Genomic DNA, 13,128 nt, shown 5'->3' on the forward strand with positions numbered 1-13,128 from the left:
AAATGATGACTTTTCTTCGTGCAAATATTTACCTACTGTATTGCCAGATTTGAAGTATGTCACAGAATAGCCTGCCCAATCCTCACAACCAAAGCTTGCTCAGCATAAGGTGCACAATGTAAAACTTCAAAAAATGCTTTTAAAAATAATCAACAAAATACAATTTGCTGATTTTATGAAAAACTCAATGGATTAATTAAAAAGAGAAAGAGGAAAAAAAGATGTAATTACAGCAGACAGAAATACCAAATCACTGATTCTTGAACACAGAGTAAACCTTTTATAATGGACAAGGGCATTTCCATGATTTCCATAGAGAGGCACTTTGCATCAGCAGCACCATGCTCCAGTGCTCTGGGAGAGTTTATAGTCCTGAGAGTTGAACACTGGATGACTGACAGCTGTCCTTCATCACAACAGAAGCCACAGAAATCCTCCTCATCAAAAACATGACTTTGATCTGCGTCCTCATCTGGACTCTCCTCTGCTGCTGCTTCACAGGTAAAGTCCAGAGAATCAAACTCCTCTCCTCTATCAACATCTGTCCCTCTGAAATGAAGCCCACAAAACCATGAAGCTGCTTTATGTTTTTGTCTCTGTATCCTCAGAGTCCAGAGGACAGATCACAGTGACTCAGCCTGGAGCAGTCAGGATGTTTATGTTTCTGGCAGCAACCACTATTTAGCCTGGTACCAACAGAAAGACGGAGAAAAATGCTAATTTATGGTGCTAGCACTCGAGTATCAGGGATTCCAGCTCGTTTTACAGGCAGTGGATCAAACTCTGACTTCACTCTGACCATCAGTGGAGTCCAGGCTGAAGATGCAGCAGTTTATTACTGTCAGAGTTATCATGTTATCAACAGTCAGAATGTGTTTACACAGTGAAAAACAGTCGTACAAAAACCTCCCTCAAGTGCAGAGACTGATACAGTTCACTGAGTACACACACACACACACACACACACACACACACACACTCGTATTTCATGATAAAAAATCAATTGGTGAAAACATGTGATAGTGCCTGAGTATGATGTTTGACCTACGGATTAATATATGTATGTATATATATATATATACATACAACATCAGTGTTGGGTTTAGAACTTTTATTGACAACAGCAAGAGAAGTTAGAAGTCAGGAACATAAACTCTACATGTGTTCAGTCGTCATGTCCTCATATTATTTTAAGCTGTGAACGACATGAGTGTGTTTCAGTAGACGTCCTCATATGGTAGGACCAATGATTGTAGTGTGTGTTACAATGTCCTCATATTGTTTGGAAGCAGAGCTGTACAGTGTTAACAGTTTCTATAGAGTCTGGAATAAGGAACTCAGATCCTCCTGTGAATAATGGTCACTGAAACAAGTATGACCTGTAGTTACTAACTAGTCAGGATTTATAGAATAGGCTTAAGGGACAACAGTATATAAATTAACCTCCGTCTTGACCGCCTGAAATGAGCTATTATTAACTGTTGTGGAAGTTTTCCATTAAATAAAGCCCAGCAAAAAATCCTGGCACAACTTCACCTGCTTCCAAGGTGCATGGAGAAGATGAAAGATGAAGGCCACAAGCCGAAACGCTTTGGTCAATTATTAAAGCTGTTCTTCGTTTCTCAAGTGTTGCTGGAGTTCCTGCTTCATTAAATAAAGCCTGCAGACAACCGGTGAGCAGTAGCTAACATTCTTTATTCAAAACAAAGAACAGAAAACCAAGCTTGGTGGATAGCATGAATGATCGCGGGGCAGACGGTCAGCAGATCCTCTCCCTGAGCCTAGCATGGCTCTCAGTTAAATACCTTCTTCAGGAACAAAAGGCAGTACACAGCTGTTTCACACCTTACGGTTCACAGTCCCTTGCTACCTCCCAGAGTCCTCGAAGAGACAAAAGATTCTTCCTATGGAGTTGACTGCTTCCCCACCACTTCCTTACCAGACCCCCACCATCTGTCTAACTGCATGAGTGTGAGACATGCTAAAATCCAGTGGCACTAAGGCATTATACAATACAATAATGTGATTAATACATAAGTAAAAGAAATTCTTGTACAAGACTCTTGTGCTGCCAACTTCCGGGTTGGCTCCCTGACATTTTACTTTTTGATTTGTCTTTGTGTTTCATGTTATCAAGCTTGTGTGACATGTGTCTATGTCTCTCCATGTTTCCTGTTTTATTTTGAAAGTCGTGTCACCATGTTCAATGTGTTTTGTTTTGTTCCCCTTGTAGCGTCATGTTCATTTGTACCAGCTGTGTCTCCCCAGGTGTTTCCATTTTCCGCATTACCCTCCTGTGTATTTAAGTCCTCTGTCTCTTACTGTTCTTCGTTGGATGGTCTGTTTGTTTTCATGTCTAGTCACGTCAAGTCATAATTCAAATCAATTTTATTTATATAGCGCCAAATCACAACAACAGTCACCTCAAGGCGCTTTATTTTATGCTTTAGCAAAAAGGAAAGTTTTAAGCCTAATCTTGAAAACAGAGATAGTGTCTGTCTCCCAAATCCCAAACTGGAAGCTGGTTCCACAGAAGAGGGGCCTGAAAACTGAAGGCTCTGCCTCCCATTCTACTTTTAAATACTCTAGGAACAACAAGGAGGCCTGCAGTGCGAGAGAAAAGTGCTCTAATGGGGTGGTATGGTACTACAAGGTCATTAGGTTTATGGGGCCTGATTATTTAAGACCTTGTATGTGAGGAGCAGGATTTTGAATTCAATAGAGATTGACAGATCACGTGACTTTCGCGCATTGCATGCCGGGAACTCGTGGAGAAACAATCCAAGTACCGCATCAAATGCAATCATTTGCAGCACCGCAAAACGTTCATTCTCCGGTTCCAAAACCTTCTTGGTTTTTCTTTGTCCCCCAAAAAGGAATATACAAAACGAAGGAGAACAATGCCGTTCCGTACAAAGACAGACTTGATGAAAAGTCAAAGAAAAGATACGAGGAAAAAATCAAAGGAGCGAAAGGGTTGGACCCTTACGAGCACACAGAGTGGACAAAAGACGTTAGCGTGCTGCCCAACTTTCACCACGCTCAGATTTATAATTATACGGTTCTTGGAGTGAGTGCATACACTCATGAAGTTTAGTAACTTCAGGTCACCACAACAAGCCCAGGTACAGGTTACCGACAGATGGGTACAGGACCTTGAAATGCACCGTGTAGAACGAAAGACCATCGTACGTATCATAAGTTTACCAGTCTCACAAATCGTCTTCATAAATACACATTCGTTAACCGTTTATTAATAGGACCTTTAAGCTCAACGGTAATTAATTAGTAGTGGAAATAATTTCTGGTACGCATTACAGAAATGTAGCAGTGACAATAATATTGTATGCTGTAATCGTACTGGGCAATTAGTGATACAAAAAAACTCTTTTATCCTGTGAATAAAAGTATATGATTTTGTCAATGTACCGTGGTAATAACAGAAGCGAAACGCAATATTGTGTCAGGACAATTCACTATTTATGCACAATAAACAAAGGAGCATAGCGCGACAATTTCTGTTCAGCGCCAGACTTGCTTGTAACCTATATCACCAATTATGTTAAGAAAAATGACGTATTAACTACAACAGAAGACTTACCTTTGTGGAAATGCTTGGAGCAGACTAACATGTGAGCTGGAGTGTTCTGGGACGTTATATTTGGTATATCCAGGCCATTCGTCGGCTCTTTGTTACTTCGGAAACATGGCTCGAACAATTTCTCTTCCACGACGTAATCCGATAAAAACCGATCGGGTGACCCGTCGGCTTCCCGTGGCTGTCATGCGACCGGCTATTGCAGTTAATAATACACCACCTGGGTCTGGGCGCAGTTTCCCCCTCCAGGGGCAAGGGTACCTAGACCCGGGGCCTAGAGTACGCTTGAGGAGTGTGATTGTGTGTACAGTGTCTCTCTATGTCTGTCTCCACGTTGGGTGAGTGTTGAGAGCATGAGGGTGGGAATGGATGTTCGTATCTGTGTGTGCCTGTATGTCTGTGTCTATATGTCAGGTTGGGTATCAGACCCCACCTCTCTGGGGACATCTCAGGCCCTCCAAGGTTTGGAGGCCCATCTCCCCCCACCACTTCCCCTGCCGGTGGCAGACGCCCTCAGACATCGGTGCATTGGTGGTTCTTTGTGTCCGGGGGTGGGCGCCCAGATACCCACCGGCTCACTCCTTGGCGGCTGCTTACCGGGGCATGGAGCCTGGGGCTCGCTCGGGCCACTTCGGGGATGGGGTGCCCTCGGCCTCTCGGCCCGGGGCTCGGTCACTCAGGCACAGCTGGCTGCCGGCGGAGCTCACGGGCACGTCACTGCGGCTTCTGCTCCGCGGCTGCTGAGTGACCCCTCATCTGGGACTCTCCTCAGCTCTTTCTGGGATAGTGGCGCGGCTGCCCCTCTGTTGGTCTTCCTTGGTCTCTTGTGTTCTGGGGGCCTCTGGATGTCTGGAGTTTTGATCTCCTCCATACCTGCTTCATGCTTTGGAGGTCGGGGCAGTGGCCCCCCACACCCTCTAGCAGATCATTACATGAAGGAACCTTTTAAAAACAAGCGCGTTCATGCTCACAGGTGTACACACGGGTGATCACACACACAAACTACACCCTTTTGGGCTCCTACCTCAAACCACACTGTGCGCTGTCGATCTCACGTGCTGCACCATAATGTTTAATATTTAGTATTTACTGTCATATTCCCATATATCATTGTCATCTTGTTTATTACTCTCGTCTTCTTCTGCTTGCTTTCTTTTTTCTTTCTCAACAGGTGATCCAGGTGATCGATATGTATTTTTTTGTCTGCTTATTCTGTTGGTTTTTGTTTTTTGCCCTTTTTCCCCGTCCCTCTTCTCAGGTTTTTTTTTTTCTTTCCCTCTTTCTTTCTCCCCTTTCTTTCCACCAGTCAAGTCTGTCCCGTATTCAGCAAGTGAAAATAAAATAAACAATAAAAGGTGAATCAGATGGACCATTACGGCAAGGCTGGGATGGTCCATTTGGTAAAGTAAATCCGTTGGGCATCCTTCTTCGCCTTTAGACAATAATTCTGATGGCAAAAGAACCAAACGGGACAGGTTAAAAAAAAAAAAAATTAAAAAAAAAAATAAATAAATAATACAACAGCTTCCATTTTTTGTGTTTCTTTTTATCGCTGTGTAACTGATTTCAATTGAAAGCCTGCGTGCGCTAGTATCTCTTGCCACGAGTTCCCAGAATCCTTTGCGGTTTTACCCCTGAATGACGTCACATTTTCAATCTCTATTCTGGATTTAACAGGAAGCCAATGAAGGGAAGCCAAAACAGGAGAAATCTGCTCTCTCTTTCTAGTCCCTGTCAGGACTCTTGCTGCAGCATTTTGGATTAACTGAAGGATTTTCAGGGAGTTTTTAGGAGATCCTGATAATAATGAATTACAGTAGTCCAGCCTGGAAGTAATAGCCCTACAGGGAGGAGGTCAGCGCCCTGACCCACTGGTGTCAAGACAACCATCTCACCCTCAATGTCACAAAGACAAAGGAGTTGATAGTGGACTTCCGGAGGTGCAGAGAAGTACACACCCCCATCACCATCAACGGCGCTGCTGTGGAGAGAGTGAGCAGCTTCCGCTTCCTTGGTGTACATCTGGCCGAGGATCTCACGTGGTCAGGACACATAAACAAAACAGTGAAGAAGGTGCAGCAGCGCCTCTTCTTTCTCAGGAGACTGAAAAGATTTGGCATGAGCCCCCGCATCCTCAGGACCTTCTATCGCTGTGCCATTGAGAGCATCCTCACTGGATGCATCACCACCTGGTATGGCAACAGCACCGCTTACAACCGCAAAGCTCTCCAGAGAGTGGTGCGGTGCTCTGAACGGATAATTGGAGGTGAGCTTCCCTCCCTCCAAGACATCTACAGGAAGCGGTGCCTGAGGAAAGCGGGGAGGATCATCAAGGACTCCAGTCACCCCAGCCATAAACTGTTCAGACGACTTCCATCGGGAAGGAGATTCTGCAGCATCCGGTCCCGAACCAGCAGACTGAGAGACAGCTTTTTCCACCAGGCCATCAGACTGCTGAACACGTCATAGACACCTCACCTTCACTACTTGAACTTCAACATTATGCACTCCATACTGTACATTAATGCCACTGTTTTGCACATGTCAACTACCAACCTCTGTATATTTTACATATTTTGTTTACTCTATTTAATTTGTAAAATATGTATACATACACACACACACACACACACGTAGAAAAACATATTTAGTATACACATCCAGTAATGCATATACTCTTATATTGTACATATATTTATTACTTTCAGATTTAGCCATTCTTATATTTTGCTTGTTTTATGTTATTGTATTTTTGCACAACTCTGTTGCTTGTGAAGCTCGCACACAAGAATTTCACTCGCATGTACTGTACCAGTGTACCTGCACATGTGACGTGACAATAAAAGTGATTTGATTTGATTTGATTTGATAAATGCATGAACTAGTTTTTCAGCATCACTCTGAGACAGGATATTTCTAATTTTAGAGATGTTGCACAGATGGAAGAAAGCAGTTGTTGGGGTTATGTTTTATTATTGTCATTTGTATTGAGAAACATGTAATCATTTGTGTTTAGAAGTATATAGTTGATGGCATATTGGAAGAATGTCTCATCCTAGGAGGTTTATAACAACTCTGTGTAGCATGAAAAGGGGAGTGTGTTCACTCCTCTTCAGAGTGTTCTGGCATAGATCACACGCCTCCTAGGAGAGGGGTATCTTCTCTTGCTGATACATGGTATAGCAAACACACGTATATCTGTTTAAGTATAAGAGCCTTTTGTTTAGATGGACCGCTAGACTCCTGGCACCAGCTTTGGGGAGTCTTCCTGGGGTCACATCTTGACCCCACACACACACACACACACACACACACAGACACACACACACACACACAAGGTATTCTTTGTTCACATGTATACCTATATAAGATGTCATATGTTAATGAACCTATGCATATTCATGTAACCACAATAAAAGGAGTGCTATGGGGAACCTGGCTGAGAGTCTGACGGAGGTCAAGTGGGTGGAACGACACTTGGCTCCAGGCAGGCCTCCCTCATGCATGAGTACTACAAAGAACTTTGCCTACTTGTGTCTTGTTTTTGCTGTGTAGCAAATTGTCCTGAACGTTCCAGCGAATAGGTTTATGCTACAAACCTATCAGCAGTCTTACATATTTGTTTAATATGTGCATTGAAGGGCATGTCCTGGTCAAAAATAATTCCAAGGTTCCTCACAGTGTTACTGTCATGGTCCGACAGCCCTCGGCGGGCTGCCTGCGTGTGTGTGTATTGCTCCCTCCCCCTCTCTCCCGCTCTCTCTCTCTCTCGTAACAGGATTGTTTACCTCCGAGCAGTGACGATCATTTCCGAGAGTGTTCCCACACTGAGGCTGGCCGCACCTGTTGCTGATCGGAGCCGACCAGCTGTAGCCAATTATCCACCATCTTCGAGGCTGCCTTCTTAACGGGGTGATCGAGCTTCATTCAGCACTGGATCATTGCGTGAAGCACGGTAGAGCAGCGCAAACGTTTTTTTGTGACAGTTTACGTTGAGCTGAGGATTGCTTAATTACTCTGTGTGTGTTTGTGTGTTTGCCACTAGGAGAGAAACGGAGAGAAATCACGGGAGCTGGACAGCCACTTGGATAACTGTTTTGGAAGGAGTCACTACGTGTGTTTTCACTTCACGGCCACGAGCACTGCTAGGAGGAGAAGGAGGAGACCACACCTGGGCATCCACCACTTATATATTATAACTGTTGCACATTTACGTCACTGTAAATAAATCGACATTCTTCTCCAAACGGAGTCCTGCATACGAGTCCTGTTTTCCACACCTACCCTGACAGATACTGGTGGCCAAAGTAATGCCATCCAGAGTAAGAATCTGGTTAGATACCATATTTCTAAGATTTTCAGGGCCGAGTACAATAACCTCAGTTTTATCTGAATTAAGAGGCAGAAAGTTAGCGGCCATCCAGGTCTTTATGTCTTTAAGGTAGATGAATAGTGGAATAGTGGACTTGTAAAGCGTTTTGAGGGTCTCGAAAAGCACTATATAAATGAAATCCATTAGTATTATTATTAAGACATTCCTGCAGTTTAACTAATTGGTGTGTGTTATCTAGCTTCATGGACAGATAAAGTTGGGTGTCATCTGCATAGCAGTGAAAATGTATACTATGTCTTCTAATGATACTGCCTAAGGGAAGCATGTATAATGTAAACAGAATTGGTCCTAGCACTGAACCCTGTGGAACACCATAACTGACCTTAGTGTGTGAAGAGGACTCTCCATTTACATGCGCAAAGTGGAGTCTATTAGATAGATATGATATAAACCACTGTGATGAGCTCTGAAACCTGACTGAAACTCTTGAAATAAGCCATTCCTCTGCAGATGATCTGTTAGCTGTTTGACAACTACTCTTTCAAGGATTTTTGATATGAAAGGAAGGTTGGAGATTGGCCTATAATTAGCTAAAACAGCTGGGTCTAGAGATGGCTTTTTGAGTAAAGGTTTAACTACAGCCAGCTTGAAGGCCGGTGGTACATAGCCGATTATTAGAGATAGGTTGATCATATTTAAGATTGAAGAATTAATTAATGGCAGGACTTCTTTGAGCAGTTTTGTAGGAATGGGGTCTACAAGACACGTTGATGGTTTGGAGGAAGTAATTATTGAAGTTAACTCAGAAAGATCAATTGGAGAAAAAGAGTCTAACTTAACATCAATGGTACTAAAAGTAGCTGTAGATAATATTACATCTGTGACAGGGGATTTCTTTAAATCACCCTGCCGTTCTTCAGCTGAGACGTCTGAGTTAGAAAACACACAAACACTGCAGTTCTTCTTTTACTCGCGAGGGCAGCCCTTTAGACGCAGGATCTGCACCTATTGACTGTCCGCGTCCTTTATTTATACAAGATGTTTCTGTGTGCGTGTGTGTGTGTGTGTGTGAGTGTGTGTGTACAAAGGTAACAACGTCATTTAGAGCAGCGGGTTTTTCCCTTTTCTACATCTAAATGTTCAGAACGACAGGATGCGGTTAGTATCTGCATAAGTTCAGCACACAAGTTACTAGGTAAAAAGTCATGTAGAAATATGCTTAATCACAAATAATGAAAGGATACATTTCATGCAGCTGATCACATATATCCCTCCCACGTGGGACATTTAGGTGTTCTTTGGATTTCTCCATCTATATGCACTAATTTGTCCGGCGCCTGGACATTTTCTCTCTAACCACTGTTCGTCAACAGTGAGTTTTGTGGGCTAATTCCCCATTATCACAGAACTGCAAAGCTTTCTCTGGTACTAAACTCGGGGGTGGTTGCTGACACGCCCTTCTACCTTTCCCCTTTATCACCAGTACTTGAGCTTTTGCAGGATACACAAAGAAAACAATAAAAAACAAACAAACAATGGAAGTAGTTCAGCAGCATATTGTGCTGTAAAATCAACTTACTTTCAAAACACATATACATAAAACACATATACATACACACAGATAGACATTTGCGCGCTAATTTGTCACGAAGTAATTCCGGCTACTTCTGAAACCACTCTAAACACAGTTCCTTGTGGCGAACTTAAACCTTATTTGTCACGAAGTATTTCACGGCTACTTCTAAAACCAATCTAAACTTAGTTCCTTCCGGCGAACTCAACCTATTTCACGTGTTTTATGAAGTAATTCCGGCTACTTCCAACCTATTTTGCGCATTTCACGAAGTAATTCCGGCTACAGCAAACCTATTTTGCGCATTCTTCTAAACCCTTCCGGCGGTTTAAAACCAACAGTGTTTTCTCACCCTCAGTCGTCTTTTGCTGGTTGTTCAGGTCATCTGGCTGGACCCCAACGCCGTGGACCAGGCCCGGCCTGGATACGAATTTACGCCCAGGGCTTTCACCTCAACCTGGAGAGGGCTGTCGACAGACTTCGGTTCTGGCTTACCCACGGCGTCAGGATGCAGCAATCAGACCTTATTGGAGTCACAGAAACGTGTCTGGTGTTTCCATCTCTAGGCTCGAAGGACCAATTTAAATGACAGGGGATTTCTTTAAATCACCCTGCCGTTCTTCAGCTGAGACGTCTGAGTTAGAAAACACACAAACACTGCAGTTCTTCTTTTACTCGCGAGGGCAGCCCTTTAGACGCAGGATCTGCACCTATTGACTGTCCGCGTCCTTTATTTATACAAGATGTTTCTGTGTGCGTGTGTGTGTGTGTGTGTGTGTGTGTGTGTGTGTGTGTGTACAAAGGTAACAACGTCATTTAGAGCAGTGGGTTTTTCCCTTTTCTACATCTAAATGTTCAGAACGACAGGATGCGGTTAGTATCTGCATAAGTTCAGCACACAAGTTACTAGGTAAAAAGTCATGTAGAAATATGCTTAATCACAAATAATGAAAGGATACATTTCATGCAGCTGATCACATATATACAATATTCTCTTAACAATCTGTGAGATGATTATTGGTAATTTTTTCTCTAATAATTAAAATTTTATTTGTGAAGAAATTCATGAAGTCAATACTAGTTAGCGTTAAAGGGATTGTTGGCTCAGTAGAGCTCTGACTTTTTGTCAGCCTGGCTACAGTGCTGAAGAGAAACCTGGGGTTGTTCTTATTTTCTTCAATCAGTGACGAATAGTAAGATGTTCTGGCTTCGCGGAGGGCTTTCTTATAAAGCAACAAACTATTTCTCCAGGCTAAATGATGATCTTCTAAATTTGTGATACGCCATTTCCTCTCCAGCTTACGAGTTATCTGCTTTAGGCTACGTGTTTGAGAATTATACCACAGAGTCAGGTACCTCTGATTTGAGACCTTAGTTTTCACAGGAGCTACAGTATCCAGAGTCGTACGTAGTGAGGAGGTAAAATTATTAACAAGATAATCGACCTCTGTTGGAGTAGCGTTCAGATAGCTGCTCTGCTCTATGTTGGTACAGGGCATTGAAGATGATAACAGTGGGTGGATTATATTCTTAAACTTAGTTATAGCGCTTTCAGAAAGACATCTACTGTGATAAAGTCTACTCTCCACTGCTGTGTAATCAATTATTGTAAATGTAACTGTTATCAGGAAATGATCAGACAGCAGAGGGTTTTCAGGAAACACTGTTAAATGTTCAGTTTCTATGCCATATGTTAAAACAAGATCTAGAGTGTGATTAAAGTGGTGGGTGGGTTCTTTTACATTTTGAGAGAAGCTAATTGAGTCTAATAACAGATTAAATGCAATGTTGAGGCTGTCATTTTTAGCATCTACAGGGATGTTAAAATCACCCACAATAATTATTTTATCTGAGCTGAGCACTAAATCAGATAAAAAGTCTGAGAAATCAGAGAGAAACTCTGTGTAAGGCCCAGGTGGACGATAGATGATAACAAGTAAGACTGGTTTCTGAGTTTTACAGCTGGGGTGGACAAGGCTAAGCATCAGGCTTTCAAATGAATGAAAAGTCTGTCTGGGTCTTTCGTTAATTAATAGGCTGATGTGAAAAATTGCTGCCACACCGCCCCCTCGGCCTGTGCTTCGAGGTTTCTGGTAGTTAGAATGACTCGGGGGTGTTGATTCATTTAAACTAACATAATCATCCAGCTGCAACCAGGTTTCTGTAAGGCAGAGTAAATTGATTTGTTGATCAATTATTAAGTCATGTACTAACAGAGACTTGGAGGAGAGAGACCTAATATTTAATAATCCACATTTCACTGTTTTACTCTTTGGTTCAGATGTGGATACTGTATTGTTCTTTCTTTGTGATTTTTTTTATGTTTGAGTTGTTTAGTGCTGGTTTTTAGTTTGTTTTTAGTGTGTTTGGGAGCTGACACAGTCTCTATGGAGATGGGTTTTGGGGGGGTAGCAGGAGGAGAGAAGCTGCAGAGAGGCGTGTAAGACTGCAACTCTGCTTCCTGGTCCCAACTCTGGATAGTCATATTTTGAGGGGTTTAATAAATTTGTCCATATTTCTAGAAATGAGAGCTGCTCCATTCAAAGTGGGATGGATGCCGTCTCTCCTAACAAGACCAGGTTTCCTCCAGAAGGTTTTCCAATTATCTATGAAGCCCACATCGTTTCTGGGACACCACTCAGACAGCCAGCAATTTAAGGAGAACATGTGGCTAAACATGTCACTCCTGGTCTGATTGGGGAGGGGACCAGAGAAAACTACAGAGTCCGACATTGTTTTGGCAAAGTTACACACCGATTCAATATTGATTTGAGTGACCTCCGATTGGCGTAACCGGGTGTCATTACTGCCGACGTGAATTATGATCTTACTGTATTTACGTTTACCCTTAGCCAGCAGTTTTAAATTTCCTTCAATGTCGCCTGCTCTGGCCCCTGGAAGACAATTGACTATGGTTGCCGGTGTCTCTAGCTTCACATGTCTGAGAACAGAATCACCAATTACCAGAGTTTGACCCCCAGCGGGTGTGTCGCCGAGTGGGGAAAAACGGTTAGACACATGAACAGGTTGGTGGTGTACCTGGGGCTTCTGTTTAAGACTATGCTTCCTCCTCACTGTCACCCAGCCGCCCTCTTTCCCCAGCTGCTTGGGGTCTGCCGGGGAACAGCTAGCGGGGCCTGCGCTATCTTCGGCTGCACCAGCTACAGGGGCCTGGCTAGCTACGGGTGAATGAAGGGTGCGAAGCTGAGACTCCAATTAAGTAATCCTGGCCACCAGAGCTGCAAATATGTTACATTTGTTACAGGTGTCATTACTGCTAAAGGAGGCCGAGGAGTAACTAAACATCTGACACAATGAGCAAGAAAGTGCAGGAGGGACAAGTGAAGTGGCCATGGTGCTAGCGAGTCGGCTACGAGCTAAGCTAAGCTAGCGAAACAGTAAAGACAAAGTGAGCGAATACTTGGCTATAAATTATGTAGTGAGTACACAGAAAGTGTGCTTCGGATGAAGCACGTGAAGATTATACTATGAAAAAAGAAGGTATTGTTACGACCCGGCTCATAGCTGCAACATAAAAGAAGATGAATACCAGATGTGGGATGAGAAGAGGCTTTATCTCCCCTCCAGCAGAGACGAATGAAGGCTGGACAGGCCCCTCGGACC

This window comes from Oreochromis niloticus, unplaced genomic scaffold (assembly GCF_001858045.2).
Source record: "Oreochromis niloticus isolate F11D_XX unplaced genomic scaffold, O_niloticus_UMD_NMBU tig00000852_pilon, whole genome shotgun sequence".
NCBI lineage: Eukaryota > Metazoa > Chordata > Actinopteri > Cichliformes > Cichlidae > Oreochromis > Oreochromis niloticus.